Below are 18,853 nucleotides of genomic sequence, written 5' to 3'. Positions count from 1 at the left end.
GAGACTGCAGGGTAAAGGCATTCACGTTTGACATCAAGCGCCTCTAGATTTGGAAAACAGCAAGTGTTAGATTTTTCACACCCTGGTTCACACGAACAAACTGAATGAAATGCAAAATTTCGTCATTATATAAATAAACACATCATAAGCGAGCATATGAGATAGTTCTAAAGATTACAAATCCATTAAAACAATTATGAAAGTAGCTAGTGAGATTTACAGGCTGATCAATTTTAAGTTCTTATCACTTAAAAATATTACACACACACGCACGCACGCACGCAAGCACGCACGAATATGTTGAAATACTCAAATTAATATATTTAACGGATAAATTACCAGAACACAACGCATTTTTATCAACATAAGCTATACATGTTTACACCAAATGTACCAATGATTGAATATACTGTTGGCATTGTTGCAAAAGAAAGTACACGCATTGTCTTATGTTTATATGATGAATATTGCTTTAAAATCCCATTGAACCATTGCTCTAAATATGATACAAAAATAGTTATTTAAATTTTTTACAACAATCGTAAGCTAAAGCTTTTTATAACGGTTCTTTGTTGTTATGAAATTTATTGGTTTCAAATTGAAAGAAGGAATCGTTATTTCAAAAACATTATTGAAACCGTTCTTTTAAAATTGTTAAAACCGTTGCAATTGTTTATCATAAAAGTCTCTCTTTGTAAAAATGCAGTTAAAGTCAATGATTTAATTTGATACAAAAACATTGTTTTTAAAGTATAAAAAACTGAAAGTTGTTAATTAAAACGTTACTTTAAAATGATAATTGAAATAAAACTGTTTTTTTTTTAAGTATTAGTACTAGACATAGTTTAATAATAGTAACAAAATCGATGTTTAATAGATGACATAAAAACCTTTGGTAAAAGGTGTTTTAAAAACATTGCTTTAAAATCGATTTAAAAACTTTTGTTTGGTACTTATTAAAATCCTTATTATAGAGCATTTTTAATCGTTATTCATAAAATCAATTCCTTGAAGTAAGACACAATAAAGAGCCATACGAAAAACATGTTAAGGCTAAATCATACCCTTACTCACTTTTGCAACATGAAACTTTTCCTTCCGGGAGTTGCGTTTGTATCAGTGGTGGCGCGTCGCAAAAACTTGTATATGGACAAAGAAATTGAGCTTTTGACAATAGATTTTTTTCAAATGTAGCGTCTTTACCTATAGAACCCGGTAAGATTGAAAGCAACAAAAGAATTAAATTTTTTAAATAATCCATGATTTCACCAAAGAAAATTACTGTCTTTTGCAAATAAATAAACCAGAATGATAAAACTCAAATCAGAATCTCTCTATATATACATATTTGTCAATGTACATATTATGTTTCTACCATCAACATAACCATGTGCTGGACATACAATATTAAAAGTAATATGAGGGAAATATAACTGAAAAGTGGGTAAAAAACAGAATAAAGAGATAAAAAGAATGGAGAATATTTGATATCGGCGGCTTCTGAAAAATAAAATGGGTACAGGTGTCCTCACGATTGATAAAATCTGTTTTTAAAAGGAGAAAGACATCGAAGAGATAAATTTTTATAACTTACAAGATTATTTTTTTATCTTTAAGAGTTTTTTACGACTATATACATGTATAAGACAGAATTTGGAAATAAGAAAATAAATTCAAATTGTTATACGAGGTATGATAAAAAAGTTCTCGGCCCGATACATTTCTAGCCACTACACTGGCATTTACACAATGATACTTCGATACCTATATCTTATTGAAAATTACTGACCGAGTAACTAGAGGTTTTACACATATTAAGTAACATAAACCCTCTTTGATCAGTAGAGGGATGTGTCAGTTAGACCAAATGGAGAAAGTTGAAATAAGTACCTCTGTAAGAGAGGGATGTCCCCCAAGGAAATCCATGAAGACTTTATAGATACACTTGGGAAGGAGTCCCCTCCCTATAGCACTGAGAAAAATGTGCTGCTGAAATTAAGGCAGGGAAAGCATTGGGGATGATGAGCTGCCTAGGCGGCCAAAAGAGGCCACCAACGATGAAACTGCTAAAGCTGTGCACGATCTAGTCACGTGCAAAAGAAGGCAATATCTGCGAAGCATTGCTAGGGGAGTGGGTATAGCTTTGGTTCAGTTCAGGCAATTTTGATGTCTATGGCATGCCAAAGGTTTCCGCTTTAAGGGTCCCCATACAGTTGACTGACGGCCAGAAACGGACCAGGCTGACATTTCAAGATGTCTCACTACGTTTCGTTGTCTCGCTACGAGGATGAACCTGATTTTATCTACCGGATCGTAACTCAGAATAAAACATGGGTCCATCACTTTGATCCAGAGGGGCAAACGGACTCATAGCGTTCTGTTCTGCACGACAATGCGCCAGCTCACACATCCCAAGCGATGACTGCTGCAACTGACCGCGGCTTTGAAATTCTTCCCCATCCCCCATATTCTCCGGACTTGGCCCCCTCTGACTTCTACCTGTTTCCGAAACTGAAACCAAGCTTCGTGGTAGACGATTTGGAAGCAATGAAGGTGTCATGAAGGCGGTCAATGAGTTCATTAAGGACCAAAATAGAGAGTTCTATTTTGGATTTGGAGGGTTAAAAAAGTTGGAGCACAGGTGGGCAAAGTGCACTGCGGGCGGTTATATTGAAAGGTAAGACCATTAGTTGGTTTCTCTGACTACCAAAAGTACATCGGGCCAAACAATCTTTTATCAATCCTCGTATTACGACTAATTTCGGCAATATGAAGTATTTATCATGACTTACTTCGTTAATTCAACATTTTTTCCATCTGGAGACAAAGATTAATCCAGCACAAAAACTGTCTCAAGACAAAAAATCGTTACGAATCTGGAAATGTGAAACCATTTCAGGTGTTTACACGATGCAAGTGGTCTTTTTTTTTTCAAAGTCAAATAAAAAGTATCATTATCATCAAAATAAGATACGATTTTTTTCGAGCAGCTTTTATATCATATTTACAATCGTCATGATTCTGTTTCGAATTTCCTTATTTCTGCTAGCAAGGGACGAATCTCATGTGTCTAATAGAATAGTCAAGGGCTTTGCTAGCTTTTTTCTTGAGTGGCAATATTTTTGCGGCGGGACTATATTGCCTATCAGCAATTTGAATCAGCCAGTCACATAAATGTAATTTATAAAATATTGTAGTTTTCAAAAGTGCAAATAAATGTACTTTACTTAAAATACCAATACCATTTTATAAAGCTATCTGGTTATTTGGTGCGTTTAATGGGTGTTCCTTTATGACGTAGCATCCGATTATTTTTGCACTGATGAAAGCATCTAGCCGAAATGTTTGCATTAAAGAGGATATTGAATGAATGAGTGTAAACTCAAAACTGAATTTCAGTAACGAATCTACACGTACATATTTATCTATTTATCACCTATCCAAAATAAAGACTGTTTAAAGTAAAACAGAATCACTTCAATGCTGTGCTGAAAGTGTGACGATAATATTTAGCGCGGGTTTACACTGAGTTTCAAAATATGAAAAGTGATAAGAAGTCATTAATGCATATTTCATTTTTATTTATTAGAGGACGGAATGGACAATAACAACATATTGAATTTGGTTTATTACGATGCTTTATGATTAGAGTTCACCTCCCCTTCATATATATGATTACTTGTGTAAACCATACAATAGCGCTTTACGTGCAGGAATCGGCAAACATTTAAAGGTAATCAAATTTATTGCATTTGCAATATAAAAGGCGTGAAAAACATAATTAACCAGATGGGAATTATGGCAGGTTTAAAACAGTCAATATGCCATTAAATAATTGGGACTTTAGAAGGCGATTTTGAGTTGACTTGAATTTTAGAAATAAGTCATGAGATTTTTATTAAAGATTTGTAAAAAAGTCGATTGTTTAAGAAACAATATCGGTCTCAACGGTGTGTATCGGCTATTTAACACCGATTTTGAGTTGTGATGCGTGAAGGTCATAGAAAGGTCTGAGTGAATAATTTTCTCGCATCGGAACGATATTCTTATAACCGTGCCATTTTTGTTTTGTTTCGTCACAATTTCTATCATGAAACGTGTAATGCAAGAAGCACAAATCTTTGCAATCATGTTAAGCAACGTGGGAAATCGATTAAAATGTAATTAATCATCGTATATCTTTGCATACCTGTTTGTTTATTTAACGGGACGCTGCTTATCGGTAAATACACCATGTAAATGATTACTACAAAATGAAAAAAAAAATAAATAAAGAGCTCGTGTATTTTGAGGATAAACTGTATCTAAAGTATTTTGTAATTAGGTTGAGCTTTTGTCTGTAAACTTTGTAAAAAAGGTAAACAATTTGATTAAAATCTAGTTGATATTTTAAGCTTTCTTTCTAAACTTTTTAGATAAAATGTGAAACATTAAATAAGAACCTGGAAATAACTTAAGCACACCGGGTAGTTTGCCTCAATTTTGAAATGACAACAACTGAAAATTTTTAATTTTATTTGGGCAATGGTATGAACCAACTGTATTCAACAAAGATCGAAAAATAACCTCAAATCGCATTTGATGCCTTACTGGTAGTATGAGGGGCAAGGTTGAGGCTATCATCCGGGCACGTGGTGGTTACAAACGTTATTAAAATTTGACACAATGTCATTTTAGGTAACGTTATCGTCAACATTTTCCAAAAATATCCACCAGTAAATATTTTCAAACGCTCAAACACCATACTTATAAACACTTAATTTTTTGGTAAAAAAACCAACACATTTGCTTATGTTTCAATAATTTGGTTAAGAATAAACTAAACTAAATAAATTGACTAGTTTATGATTACTAAACTGGTATCTCTTCTTATTAAATTATAATTCCCTAGCTCAATTAAGTCGTCATCACATGACAGTGCTTTCATTCACAACCAATTTTAAGTTACGGGGTGTGCTTAACTTATTTCTAGATGTAAAGATAAATTTCCTATAAATTAGCGTCATGGAGAACGGCTATTATATAATGTTAAATAATTTACTTGAACTGAAAAATGTGCGAAACTGAAACTTTTTAAGCTGCATTCTTGTCTTATTTTTTTTTGTTCAATTATTTTGAACATAAGCTTATAAAAGTAACTACCGATATTACAGGTTACTAAATGCAATATTTAATGGAAATTTGCATCATGTGACTTTTGATCATTAATTTGATGTGTTTTGATTTTATATTTAAATTCACCTTAATCAGCTGTTTTTTATGTTGTCATACTTTGTCAATTATACATGTATAATATATAATATTGCCCCTAAATAGCTGCCACTTTTGGCAAGGGAGATAGATATTGTAAAAATCAGGAACTATCTATAAATCTGGTAACTTCTTATCTTTGAATGAATTTTAAATGGTAATGTTTTCTTTTTTAGTTATTTCGTTTTTCTAAGTGACAATCGATTGCAATGATAAAATTAAAATTAACGTATTCTTTAAATGATTAAAACTTTAAATTTAAAATAAATTATAAAATATGCCTACATAACGGCCTTTAGTAAAAGTACCTTTTATCTATTTATGGAAATATTTTTATCGTGTCTTAAAGAAAAAAAAAGTTTTGTCCCATATCATTTTTTCTGGTTTAGTTTTACCTCGCACCAAAACAGTATAGATCACATGGCGACTTTTCAGCTTACTGAATGAGAGAGACCTCATGCGCCCTTCAGTGCCTTTATTCAGGCACGAACTAGCACCTGTGTAGCACAACCGACGTTCCGTAAGCTATAGCTAACTGGATAGCTTTCTCATATGAATGAATCCAAAGTACCTGTCGGGATTCGAACCCACAGCAGTGATGTGCAAGTCAACGACCTTAAACACTCGGCCACGGACAAGTACATCAATAAAAATAAATGTTGCAGGTGTAATTTTGATCATTTTTCATTCAAGAACTCGCGCAATTTTCGTGCGTAACTAACTGAGTATTCATCAAAGCTTGTGATAATCAAATAATAATTGAACAAAAGTATCAAAGACATCCTGGGCAACAATTAAACAGATGTTAGTTTTGGCAAATTTAACGCAGTCATTGTATGATAATTTACTGGTTTAACGATTGCAAGAAATGTGTGTGGATTCATTAAATGTGAATTTGAGAAAAAGTAGGAAACACACAGACATTGTTTTTACCAACACACACTGCCATAGACACAATTGAAACTTCAGGTCAGATTTATTGTTTTACAAGTCACAATAAAAAAAATGATAGGTATACTCATCTTTCATTCATTTCATTCAATATATGCATATAAATATATCTCTGACAATATAATTGCCCAATTAGGCACAGTAAATGAGCTGATAAGATATGCCAAACGAATTCCGTCGATAACATAGGCAATGTCAGATTCTTTTGGAATTACAATAAACATCGAACAGCAAATCTTCGAAGAAACATAAAAGTTTAAATTTATATAAAAAAAAGTGAAAACAATATTCTGCAACGATTCAATTAGAATCAAAACAAAACTCAACCAGTAAACAGTTAGATGGTGTTAGATATGCTTTAAAGAGATGAATGGATAAAACCAGACCAATCTAAGATAAACCATTTATATACTCGATCATAAAACCAAAATTAATTAAGACCCCCACCCCCGCAAAAAACAAACAAAACAAAACACACAAACACCCCCCCCCTAATAAAAACCCACACAAAACAACAACAACAACAACAAAACAAAAAAACTAGAACTGCCACTGTCATGGCGTGAATACCGCGCATACCACTTTGCCAGAATCAATTGTGGTCATTTAGAGCTAAAGGACAACCATCCTGCCAAATCTGAAGGTACTAAGCCAGTGTTTTGCTAAGTTATGTATTCTAAATATTTTAGTGGCAAAGATAAAAGTGCCCCTTACCTTTGACCTAACGACCTCAAAACTTTAAATGCTTCAAATGAGAAAATGTCAAAATCAATACACTGTTGACAGGCATTCTTAAGCATTTGAACAGACAAGTTCATTGTAGTAAAAACCTTGTGACCTTGACCTTTCACACAGTCACCTCAAAATCAATAGGGGTCATCGACAAGTCATAACCAACCTCAATACCAAACATAAAGACTGTGGGTCAAAGGATGCTTAAGTTATTGGGCGGACAAACTTTTTTAAGTCAATGCCCTTCTGTCCTTGACCTTTGGCCTAGTGACCTCAAAATCAATAGGGGAAATCTACTAGTCATAACCAAACCTTAAAGGGATACTCAGGCAAATTAATGACAAAAAATAAAAAATGATCTTATATACTCAAATCACGCTAAAATGACATTTTGTAAAGTCCCAGCATAAATTCTGTATAAATATTTTGGGTTTGAAGCTTAAATATACATGTATCTATAATTGTTGAACGAAATTTAGACACGGACAGAATTACCGAGTAGTTTTAAAACAAGCCATTTGTCTTGAACACACCCTGGAAGTTACAATAACAGATATTGTGGATATTGTATTTTTGAAACAGTCTAAGTAATTCATTTGACATGTTCTTTAACGTTTCCAGAGTTCACTGTGACAACTATTGATAAATTTTAACGCTCTAACCTGACACACGTGGGTCAAGTTAGTAAACAACCATTTTATTCTTTATAAGGAGAAAAGTTTTGTTTCTTTGACTGCCTAGTGTACTAGTGTATTCATTTTGAGGACATTTACAGAATTATGAATGAAAAATTCAAAAAGAAGAAATTAAAATTTTGCCTGTGTCTCCCTTTAAAACCGAATATGAAGACTGTTGAACAAAGCATTCGAAAGCAATTGAGTGCGTAAGTGTTTTGACCTAAAGGCCCATGTGACTTTGACCTTTAACCCAGTGACTTCAAAATCAATAAGGGGTCATTTTATATTAAATGAATATTTAATTATTGGGCGGACAAGCTTTTTAAAGTCAAAGCCCCTGTGAATTTGACCTTTGATCCAATGACCTCAAAATGAATAGGGGTCATTTAATAATCATGGCTAACCTCCATAACCAAATATGAAGACTGTGGGTCAAAGGCATCTGAAGTTATTGGGAGGACAAGCTTTGTGAAGTCAAGGCCCCTGTGACCTTGACCTTTTACCTAGTGACCTCAAAATCAATAGGGTCCATTTAATAATCATGACTAATCTCCATGCCAAATATGAAATATGATAAACAAGGTGAAGATAAACAAGGTGAAGAAGGAAAGGCGGCGTTCAAAGAACGCAACCCCCACACGACCAAGCAACAAGAACCAGCGGTAAGGAGCCCAGGCGGACACCAAACAAAAACAGGACAGGAATTCAAAGAAAACAAATAAATGATTGAATAATAGGGAATAATTTGTAACTGATAAGGAATTCAAAGAAAACAAATAAATGATTGAATAATAGGCCCACAGGGGAAGGGGATAGGAGACCGGGGGAAGGGGAAGAATTGAAGACTGTCAATGGATTCTTTAGTTATTGGGCGGACAAGTTGAAAACTGTCAATGGATACTTTAGTTATTGGGCGGACAAGTTTATTTTAGTCAAGGCCCCTGTGGCCTTGACATTTGCCCTGGTGACCTCAACAAAAATGGGAGTCATTAACTTATCATAATCAATCTACATGTATATACCAAATATTAAGACTGTGGGTTAAAGGAATAATAAGTAATTGGGCGGACAATCTTTTTATAGTCAAGGCCCCTTTAACCTTGACCTTTGACATAGTGACCTTTAATCCAATGACCTCAAAATCAATAGGGGTCATTTAATAATCATGTCTAACCTTTATACTAATTATTGGGCAGACAAGGTTTTTTTTAGTCAAGGTCCTTGTGACCTTGACCTTCGATCTGGTGACCTTAAAATCAATAGGAATCGTCTACTAATTATGACCAATCTATATACCAAATATAAAGACTGTGGGTGAGAGGAATCCTAAGTTTTTGGGCGGACAACGAAAAACCGACGGACGGCCGGACGTCCAGACGAGCAAGCTGATTCCAGTATAACTACCTTACAACTTGTTCGGGGGTATATTATTAAACCAGGTTAACTTTATCTCTGAAAATTAATTTGTTTGTTTGAGAGGCATTTAGTTGTATCATGATTGATCTTTGAGTATAGAGGAGAACTCGGTCATTTTAGATTTAACTATTGTATCCGACATTACCCGTACTTTTCCATATATATATATATATATAATATAAATGAGATATGTAAATCCTAAATATAAGATCAGCAAGGAACTGTCTTTAAAAAGCTAATTTGCCCGATGCAAACTGCTGATATATCCTATGAATCTTCGATATAATTGTAGAATCTTTCCATTGAACACTTTATTTTCATGCTTATATTGTTGATAAGTCTGCAAAACAACGTTTAACAAAGAAAAACAACAACATTTCTTTCATGAATGTGCACAAGCAGCCATCGTTTAGAAACATTCATCAGAAACAACATAGATTGCAGTTCAAAATTTAATGAATCAATGTTGGTTTACTGTTCCAATGGAATCTTATCGACAAGGCGCGGCACGGGTCCCGTCTGGGAAAACTAGCTGCAATTGGCTTTTTGTGAAGTGGCGGAACAATAGTCTAAGAAATAAAAGACTGCTATGATATTGATCGGATATTTATAACGCTGCATGTTAGCCGTATGAATATTTTTATATACTTTTGCAATCTTTTTGTTTTCTAACATGCTTATGTATATATTATATTATTACCCTTACTATTTTTGTAGGCCAATGGGGGTAATTCTTATTGTTCATTCAAGTAAAAAAAATTGTACTGTAACATATGTAACAGTACTTCTGCCATAAAAAATAACAAACAACTTCTTAGGCAAAGGTTCACACTTATATCAACATTCTAATTTGCTATTACTTCACGGCACCCTCTTGTGCTTTGCATCAAGACTTGTAATAACTTTGTAATTTTGTTATAATTTCATTTCTGTATTTCGCAGCTTCTTTCTAAACTGCAGTTAAATATTAAGCAACGCAGTGGAGGACAAATGTACAGATAGCTACTATCGTGTTGATGGCGAGCATCGTCGATACAGACTCTGTCCGTGTTACGAAGTCAGTATCTTCTACACAGATTCGAACCTTTTGCTGGCCGTTCAGGTTAAAGATGAAATTTGCTTCAAATAAATATCTGTTTTGAGCTTTAAGATAAATTAGTTTTCTGTTATCCTTCAATTCGTAGGCATCTAGTACCGGGTCAAGAATAATCTGCTGGCAGAACAACATTTGTGTGACCTCAATGAAATTTCTTTTAAGAAAAGTTTGGTCATGAACATATATTGACATCCAGTCTGGCAAGTTGTCGAACTCCTTACTGTGTGATAGACTTCGAGGTATAAATCTTTGTTTCCTGTGGTCAAATATTACCCTCGTGTATTCGAGAATCTCGGAGCGAAATTTAACTGACTTCATGTCTACTTTAATTATCCACTTCTTTTTCAAGACATTGTTTACATTTCCAAGTATAAGTGTTTGTTTTTTACCGGGGTGATTAAGGTCCATTCTCACAATAAAAGCAGTTTTATTTTTAAGAACTCCTGATGACAATAGTCGGGTATTTTCTAAAATGATCACGCCAATAATCCAATTTGATGACCAAGGGGACGTAAAGTGTTCAAGACGGACATTTTTCTTCACAGAAACCGGTAATATATCGAATACATCATCTTCAGCCATAAGACGTAAACAAACTGAATACCCACTAATGTACGTATGTGTCATTGGATATGTACAAATGCCTCTGTCATTTCTTATCTGACCTATAGGACATAAGACCTCTCGACAATCTGATGGTATCTGTTATGGCAAAAGAAACCAAAAACAATGTGTTACATGGAAATAAAGTAGAATTTAATTCATTATTAAACGAAATATTTGGAAGATTCAAATAGGCAGACAATCCGGATTGTTTCCTTTGCCTAAAATGCTGATTTATGATTTTACATTTTGGTAAAAACTAACGTGATTTTCTGAGTATTTGCTATTTTAAAAACAAGAAATATTTACCTTTGGTGAGCAAGCCATTTCAACTTGTTTCGGCACAGGATTTGTCTGATTAGTTGTTTCCATCATTAAAAAATCTAATGTCATTAGAAATGTTATTCTGTCCGGATAAGCTCTAATGTCGCTCATGCCGTAACATATGTCATTTGTTCCAGTATAAACGCCATGGGAAACTGCACAGAAGACATTTTCTTTTTTATAATCATATACAGAATTGAAGTTTGACTCACATGCGTCGATAATCTGTTCTGCACTCATATTTAGTCCGTTTGGTATTGGAAAAGGTACATTCTCAAAAAAGATATCTTTCTTTGCACATTGTGGAAGAATTGACACGTCAATGATGTCCGGTATTACAAAATGTATTATACAATCTTGAGAGTTTTCTGGTCCAAAGGACATACCCCTAAATGTATTCATGAAGTCTAAGCAATGAATTAAAGGAATCCATACTATACCATCACTCACCCCGTCACATGCTGCACAAACAGGATTCTTATAAAGTAATTGTGTTCTTCTTGAGTAAACAGGCAACATTGAGCCCCATGGAGCAACTTTAATATCTCCACAAGGACAATTTGTTTCTTTACCTATCGGTTTATCACATACACATTTCTCTACAACTAATATCTCAACACCGTTTTCTTGTTGTTTTAAGCATATTACAGTAACACTCGCCACATTCAGTGTCATTTAATGTACAAGTGTCACAATTATCGTAATTACCGTCGTCACAGATGCATGTATCATTTGATGAATTCTTTGTTTTCGATGTAAATGAATCTGCTTTAGTTTGGTTTATCACAATAAAACCGGATTTACAATTCTTAACGTCAATGACTGTCTTGAAAATGCCAATATTCCCCCTCAAAATTTCAGCAAAACGTTGAGAGACTGCAGGGTAGAGGCATTCACGTTTGATGTCAAGCGCCTCTAGATTTGGAAAACAGCAAGTGTTCGATTTTTCACAGCCTGGTTGACACGAACAATCTGAAAAAATACAAACTTTTGTCATTATATAAACATACACATTATAAGCGAGCATATGAGATAATTTTAAAGATTGAGAATCCGTTAAAAGCAATTATGATAGTAACTAGTGAAATGTACAGGCTGTTCAATGCTAAGATTTTATCACTAAAAATGTAGCACACACACGCGCATGCACACATATGTGGAAATACTCAAAGCCAATATATTCAATGCAATAAATTACCAGAACATAACGCGTTTCTATTAAAATTAACTATACATGTTTACACCAAATGTACCACTGATTGAATATACTTTTGGCATTGTCGCAAAAGAAAACACACGCATTGTCTAATATTTATATGATGAATATTGCTTTTAAATCCCATTGAATCATTGCTCTAAATATGATACAAAAATAGTTATTCATAATTTTTAATACAAAAGTTAGCTAAAGTTTTTTATAACCTTTCTTTTTATATAAAATAAAATCGATAGAAAAAAAATCGATAGAAAAATCGTTATTTCAAAAATATTGTTAAAACCGTTTTTTATTTTTTATTTTAAATTGTTAAAACCGTTGCTTTGATTTACTACAAAACTCGTTCATAAAAGATGTTCTTTGAGAAACTGCTATAAAAAGTCAATGATTAAATTTGATACAAAACGTTGTTTTTTTAAATTGTTTATAAAACCGTTATTTAAAAATTGAAATAATAACGAGTTTTTTTTTAAGAACCGTAGATATAGATTGATAAAAAAATCGATGTTTATCTTTCAACAAAAACTTTTGTTTAAAGTTGTTTTAAACCCCATTACCTTTACATTCGATATAAAAAAATGCTTTGATAGTTATTAAAATACTTGTTGAATGTTATTATATAGAACATTCATTTAAAGTTGTTTTTAATCGCTATTTATTAAATCAATTTCTTGAAGTAAGACACACTAAAGAGCAATACGAAAACACGTAAAGGCTAAATCATATCTCTACTCACTGTTGCAACATGAAACTTTTCCTTCCGGGAGTTGCGTTTGTATCAGTGGTGGCTCGTCGCAAAAACTTGTATATGGACAAAGGAATTGAGCTTTTGACAATAGATTTTTTTCAAATGTAGCGTCTTTACCTATAGAACCCGGTAAGATTGAAAGCAACAAAAGAATTAAACGTTTTAAATAATCCATGATTTCTCAAAAAAAAAAATACTATCTTTTGCAAATAAAAAAAACCTGAATGATAAAACTCAAATCTGACTTTCTATATATATATATACATATTTGTAAATGTACATCTCATATATCTACCATCAACATAACCATTTGCTGGACATTAAATATTAAAAGTAATATGAAGGAAATATTTCTGAAAAGTGGGTAAAAAACTGAATAAAAAGATTGAAAAAAAAATAGGAATATTTGATATCGGGGGCTTCTGAGAATCCGACACAGGTGTCATCACGATTGATAAAATCTGTTTTTACAAGGAGTGAGATACCGAAAAGATAAATTTTTCTAACTAACACACACGTATTTTTTTCATTTTTATGGGTTTTGTACGACCATATAGATGTATATTACAGGATTTGGAAAAAGAAAAAAAAGTCAAATGTCAGTATCCGACTAAATACGGTAATATGAAGTATTTAGCATGACTTACTTATATAATTCAACATTTTCCCATCTGGACTCAAGACAAAAAATCGTTACGAACACTGGATATCTTCTAGAAATGTGAAATCATTGCAGGTGTTTATACGATGTAAGCGGTATATATATATTTTTTTTTTCAAGGAAAAAATACCTTTCAACAAAATAAGATTTTTTTCGAGCGGTTGTTATATCATATTTAGAATCGTCATGATTCTGTTTCGCATTTGTTAAATTCTGCCAGCAAGGGACGAACCCCAGGTGTCTAATAGTATAATCAAGGGCTTTGCTAGCTTTTTTTTCTAGAGAGACAATATGTTTCCGGCGGTATTTTATTGCCTATCAGCAATTTGAATCACCCAGTCACATAAATGTAATAAATAATCACTATATTAAGTACATTTTGCAAGAGTACATGTATAATGTATGAAGGCTTGCAAAAGAGTCAGTAATTATGGTACAAATAAATACTAATCCTGCCCCACCCTATATAAGTACACCCCATGAGGCTACATGTATGTTGGTCAATCTTTTATTTGAATGTTTTTTCAACAGTGCACATTTTATAATGTGAAAATAAAGGTACTTTACTTGAAATTCCAACATTTTAATAAAATTTTCTGGTTATTTCGTGCGTTTAATGCGTGTTCCTTTATGGCAAAGCTTACCATAATTTTTACACTGATGAAAGAAACTAGCCGGAATGTCTGCAATAAAGAGGATGTTGAATGAGTTTAAGTTCAATACTGAATTTCAGTAACGAATCTACACGAACATGATATTCTATTTTTCACATAACCAAAATGAGGACTGTTCAAGGAGAAAAATAATCACTTTTTCTTTGATACGCTTAAAGTGTGACGATAACATTTAGCGCGTGTTTACACTGTCTTTCAAAATATATGCACGGCCGTGCAATACTTTTTTACGGAGTAGCAAAAGCGGTATTGGTATTTGATAAGTTATCTTAACTACAAGTAGCCTGGTTTTATGATTTTGTTTTTAAAATTATATGAATTGAAATCGAATCAATTTAATACGTGCATTTATAAAGCAATGCAAATTATCGGGAAAATATTCGAAAGCACTGATGTAAGAGAAGTGATTACAAGACGTCAGAATTGTTTATTTTATTTTAAGCCAGAGGACGGAATGGGGTAATAACACAACATATTGAATATGGTAAATTGCGATGCTATATGATTAGAATGAAAAAATAAGTAAGTTTACCTCCTTTGCTATGTGTGATTACTTATGTTTCTTTTTATGAGCTAAATATACAATAACACGTGCTTTACGTGCAGGAACCGCCAATTTTCAAAAAGATACTCATGAAAGATTCAGATAATCAAATGTATAACATTTGCAGTATAATAGGCGTCAAAAACGCAATTAACCAGATAAGAATTCTCAGTCAAAATGGCATTAAATAGATAGGACTTTAGAAGGAGATATTTGAATTTTAGAATTTTTCTCACATCAAAAAGACATTTTGTTTGTTCTGTTCTTATAACCGTTTCATTTTGTTATGTTTCGTCACAATTTCTATCATGAAACGTGTAATGCAAGAAGCATAAATCTTTGCAATCATGTTAAGCAACGTGGGAAATCGATTAAAATGTAATTAATCATCGTATATCTTTGCATACCTGTTTGCTGATCTAACGGGACGCTGCTTATCAGTAAATACACCGTGTAAATGATTACTACAAAATGAAAAAAAAACACAACAACCTGTGTATTTTGAAGTTAAGTCACTGGTAATTAGGTTGAGCTTTTGTCCGTATATAAGCTATGTAAGAAGGTAAAAATCTGAATAAATACTTTGTTGATATATCTTAATTTTTTTTCTCTAAACTTTTTGATAAAATGTAAAACACTTAATATTTTTTACATGGATACTTTTGCCTGTATATCAGCGTCTGGAGATGCTGATACATAATACAAATAATTAACTTGAACTGAAAAATGTGCGAAACTGAAACTTTTTAAGCTGCATTCCTGTCTTAATTTATTCTATTATTTTGAATATAAGCTTACAGAAGTAACTACCGATATTACAGGTTACTAAATGCACTATTTAATAGAAATATGTAATATGATGTAATATGTGACTTTAGATCATTAAACAGTATGTTGATTATATACACACATTTCTGAAATCCTAATAGTTTCAATTTTTAAATCAATAAGAATAGTTTAATACCAATTCATTAAAAACATTAACTGAAAGATAAATGTAATGTCATTTCATTTATTTCTAAACAGCTTTTAAGACAAAAGTACAATGGTAACATTTAGAAATTCAAACAGAGATATGCATACACAAAGGAATAATCATTTTAGAATTATCTGCGGCCGACGATAAGTAAGAAGTACTAAAAATGTTATTCGTGTTATATATTTATTGGCATTTAGTTAGAGTGGAGTAAAGCAATATTTGCAAAACATTCATTTATTTCTTATTTAGCTTTATAATAGAATTTGTATATTCACCTAGGGAGCGCAATTGTAATTACCATTTATCGTGCATATTTGATAGAGAACACACTCATTTATTATCATTAGTACTAACATTTGTAATATGTTATCTTCCTATTATAAGAACTGGCAGCAGGAACACTTCACCGAGCAATTTACGGCCTATTAACATAGTAAACACTCTACTAATCCTTTGATAAATAATTAGGAATTATTGTCTTTATTTTGGTAATTAATTAGATATCCTGTTAAATTACTGCGCTAATCCTACAAACAGTTGTTGGGATGTTTTGTCGCCCTATCAAATCTGCACCTAAACTCATTGTAGTTTATCTTATTATATTTGCTTCTCTCCGCTGATTGAGCCCATAAAGAATATATCTATCTGGTAGAAAGTAACACTGAACATTGGCTACAACATCTTCAATTAAAGCTCAAAACAAATTGCAACATTTTGCTGCTGAAAGAAACAATTAAACATGTGTGTTTTCCATTTGAAAACCATGTAACATAAAGTAGAAAATAATGTGATTTCAACACGCTTTTTAAATTAACATGTATCACTTTGACATCTTTAGATAGCTTTTCTCGAAAAGAAATAAAACACACACGCATGTTGAAAACATGAAACATGCATTTGCCTTATGTTTGAATTTTGTTAGGAAAGATTTTCCAGAAAATCTTTCTGGCTAGGGTAAGTGGCAAAGTGATAAAGACTTTTATCTACATGAAAATGTAGTATGTATTGAAAAACGGTACACCGGGGATATTCACTCGAATATAAAAAAATTAAAACAAATTGTGATGTTTGTTGTTCAGAAAAAGGCAACATATTATTATGTCAAAGTACGTGTATGTGTTATTTTGTTTGTTTTTTAGATGTCTTATTCTTCGTTAAAAGAAAGACCTTGCGGTTCAAGATGGCACATTTTTTCAAAATTTTCAACGGTTTTTAATGAAATATTTCAACTATTTACTGTATATCGTTTATATGTAATAATTACTTCACATAATGGATGAATTTCTTAAATTAAAAATCAGACGTTTCTATACATAAATAATTTTATATTATTATCTAAAAGGGAAAATGAGATATAAATGTGAAATAATGGTATGAAATATGAACACTATAGGGCGTGTTTAAAAAAGGTCTACATAACTTACAAACACTCCCTAACACAATCAGATATAAAACAAACTTCTAGACAGTCTAATATTACTATAGTAATTTTTTCTTAGACAGAAAATAATACTTAGCAAAAGAAATATCTCTTTTTTTCATAATTATCTTTTATCAAAGACTGATGTCAATCATTGTTCGACTAGTATCTTTGATTTGTTATTTCTATCTCATTTTTTATGTAGCTAAATAGGAGGAAGGAAACACATAATCTTCCGTCAAATCAACGTAAACAATTTCTACTGGGATCATAATTGGCCAAATTAGCTGTAACCAGTAAGCTGATAAGCCATAACGGCTTCCGTTGATCAAGAGAAAAAAGAGATCAGTTTTAACGATAATTTTGAAGCATAGTTTTTGAAGAATAAAAGCGCCACAAAACAAATAAAACGCCGACAACTCGACAACGTTATGTTGTTTATCTGACGTATGCTATAATAGATCATGAAAATAAAAAATTTTGTCATAATTTATCAAAGACTTAAACATACATCACTTAAAAAGCAGCATTTTGTTTCAGAAAAAAAATGATTTCTATAATTTAATTATTTCCAGCCCCGTCATGTCAAAAATCCTCAGTTGACTCCCTTTAACATTGTTAACTGTACTTTCAATATGGATATTGTTTGTCAGTAAATAAGATCGAACTTTGAGCAGTAATCAATTTATGCAGGTAAAATTAGATATCAAACCTCGTTAGTGTAATGTTTATGCACGTGTTTGTATTTTATTAACAGTGTCTATACAGGTGCACGTGTTCTCTGTGCAATAATCGGAACAGTTCAAAAAGATGTTAATCAAGGATTAAGATTATTAAATAATTATTAGAGATTAAATGGCCAGGAAACAATTAAACAAATGTTCAATTTTGGCAGTAATATTTTTTATTAATCTGATAGATACGATTTTAGGGGGAAAAAGGGAAGTGCAAACGTATTTCTTTGAAGTTAAACTATGAACCTCTATCTGATACAGTTTAGATATTTTGTCATTTTGGCATTCAAAACAATAACTTTCGACTCTGAAAAGGAAAACTATTTATATTGCTTTTAATTATTGAGTAAGATTTTTCTTTTATTTATTACGTTTACGCCGAGCGTTATTCCGATCACTATTATATTTGACTTAATGAGTATTTCATTGATCGTTTCTTAATAAACTGTTAGTTAGATATAAATTCTAATAATATCAAACTTTTTTACTCTTAGTGGTTTGACGCATGCTGCTAAATGAGTGCAACATATACGCATCAATTCGAACAAAAATACTCATAATGTAGATAGCCAGATAAGGCCTAACCTTCATATTCAAAACAAATATTCACAACTAACTGTATCATTAAAGACATATCATGCCTTAGAATTCCATGTTGTTTCAATTCTTTAGAAATGTCAAACATGCGTTTAAAGATTATACTATGCTCATCTTTGAATTCCTTCTATAGTGGGTAGACTTTAAAACATTATATATCTACATTATATATCATGTGTGAAGTCAAAACATGTTAATTTTGTATTTACAAAGAGATACTTTAGTGTAGCA

The 18,853-nt window shown here is 32.2% G+C and overlaps 1 protein-coding gene across 1 annotated transcript in view; it reads left to right on the top strand.

Moving 5' to 3' along the window:
* LOC132736148 (arrestin domain-containing protein 1-like) overlaps positions 1–18,853 on the top strand; it is a 68,568-nt gene that overhangs the window by 27,537 nt on the left and 22,178 nt on the right. The window lies entirely within an intron of this gene.

Source organism: Ruditapes philippinarum, unplaced genomic scaffold (genome assembly GCF_026571515.1).
Source record: "Ruditapes philippinarum isolate M1 unplaced genomic scaffold, ASM2657151v2 ctg192_1_1_1_1, whole genome shotgun sequence".
Taxonomy (NCBI): Eukaryota; Metazoa; Mollusca; class Bivalvia; order Venerida; family Veneridae; genus Ruditapes; species Ruditapes philippinarum.
This window is presented reverse-complemented; position numbering and strand designations above follow the sequence as displayed.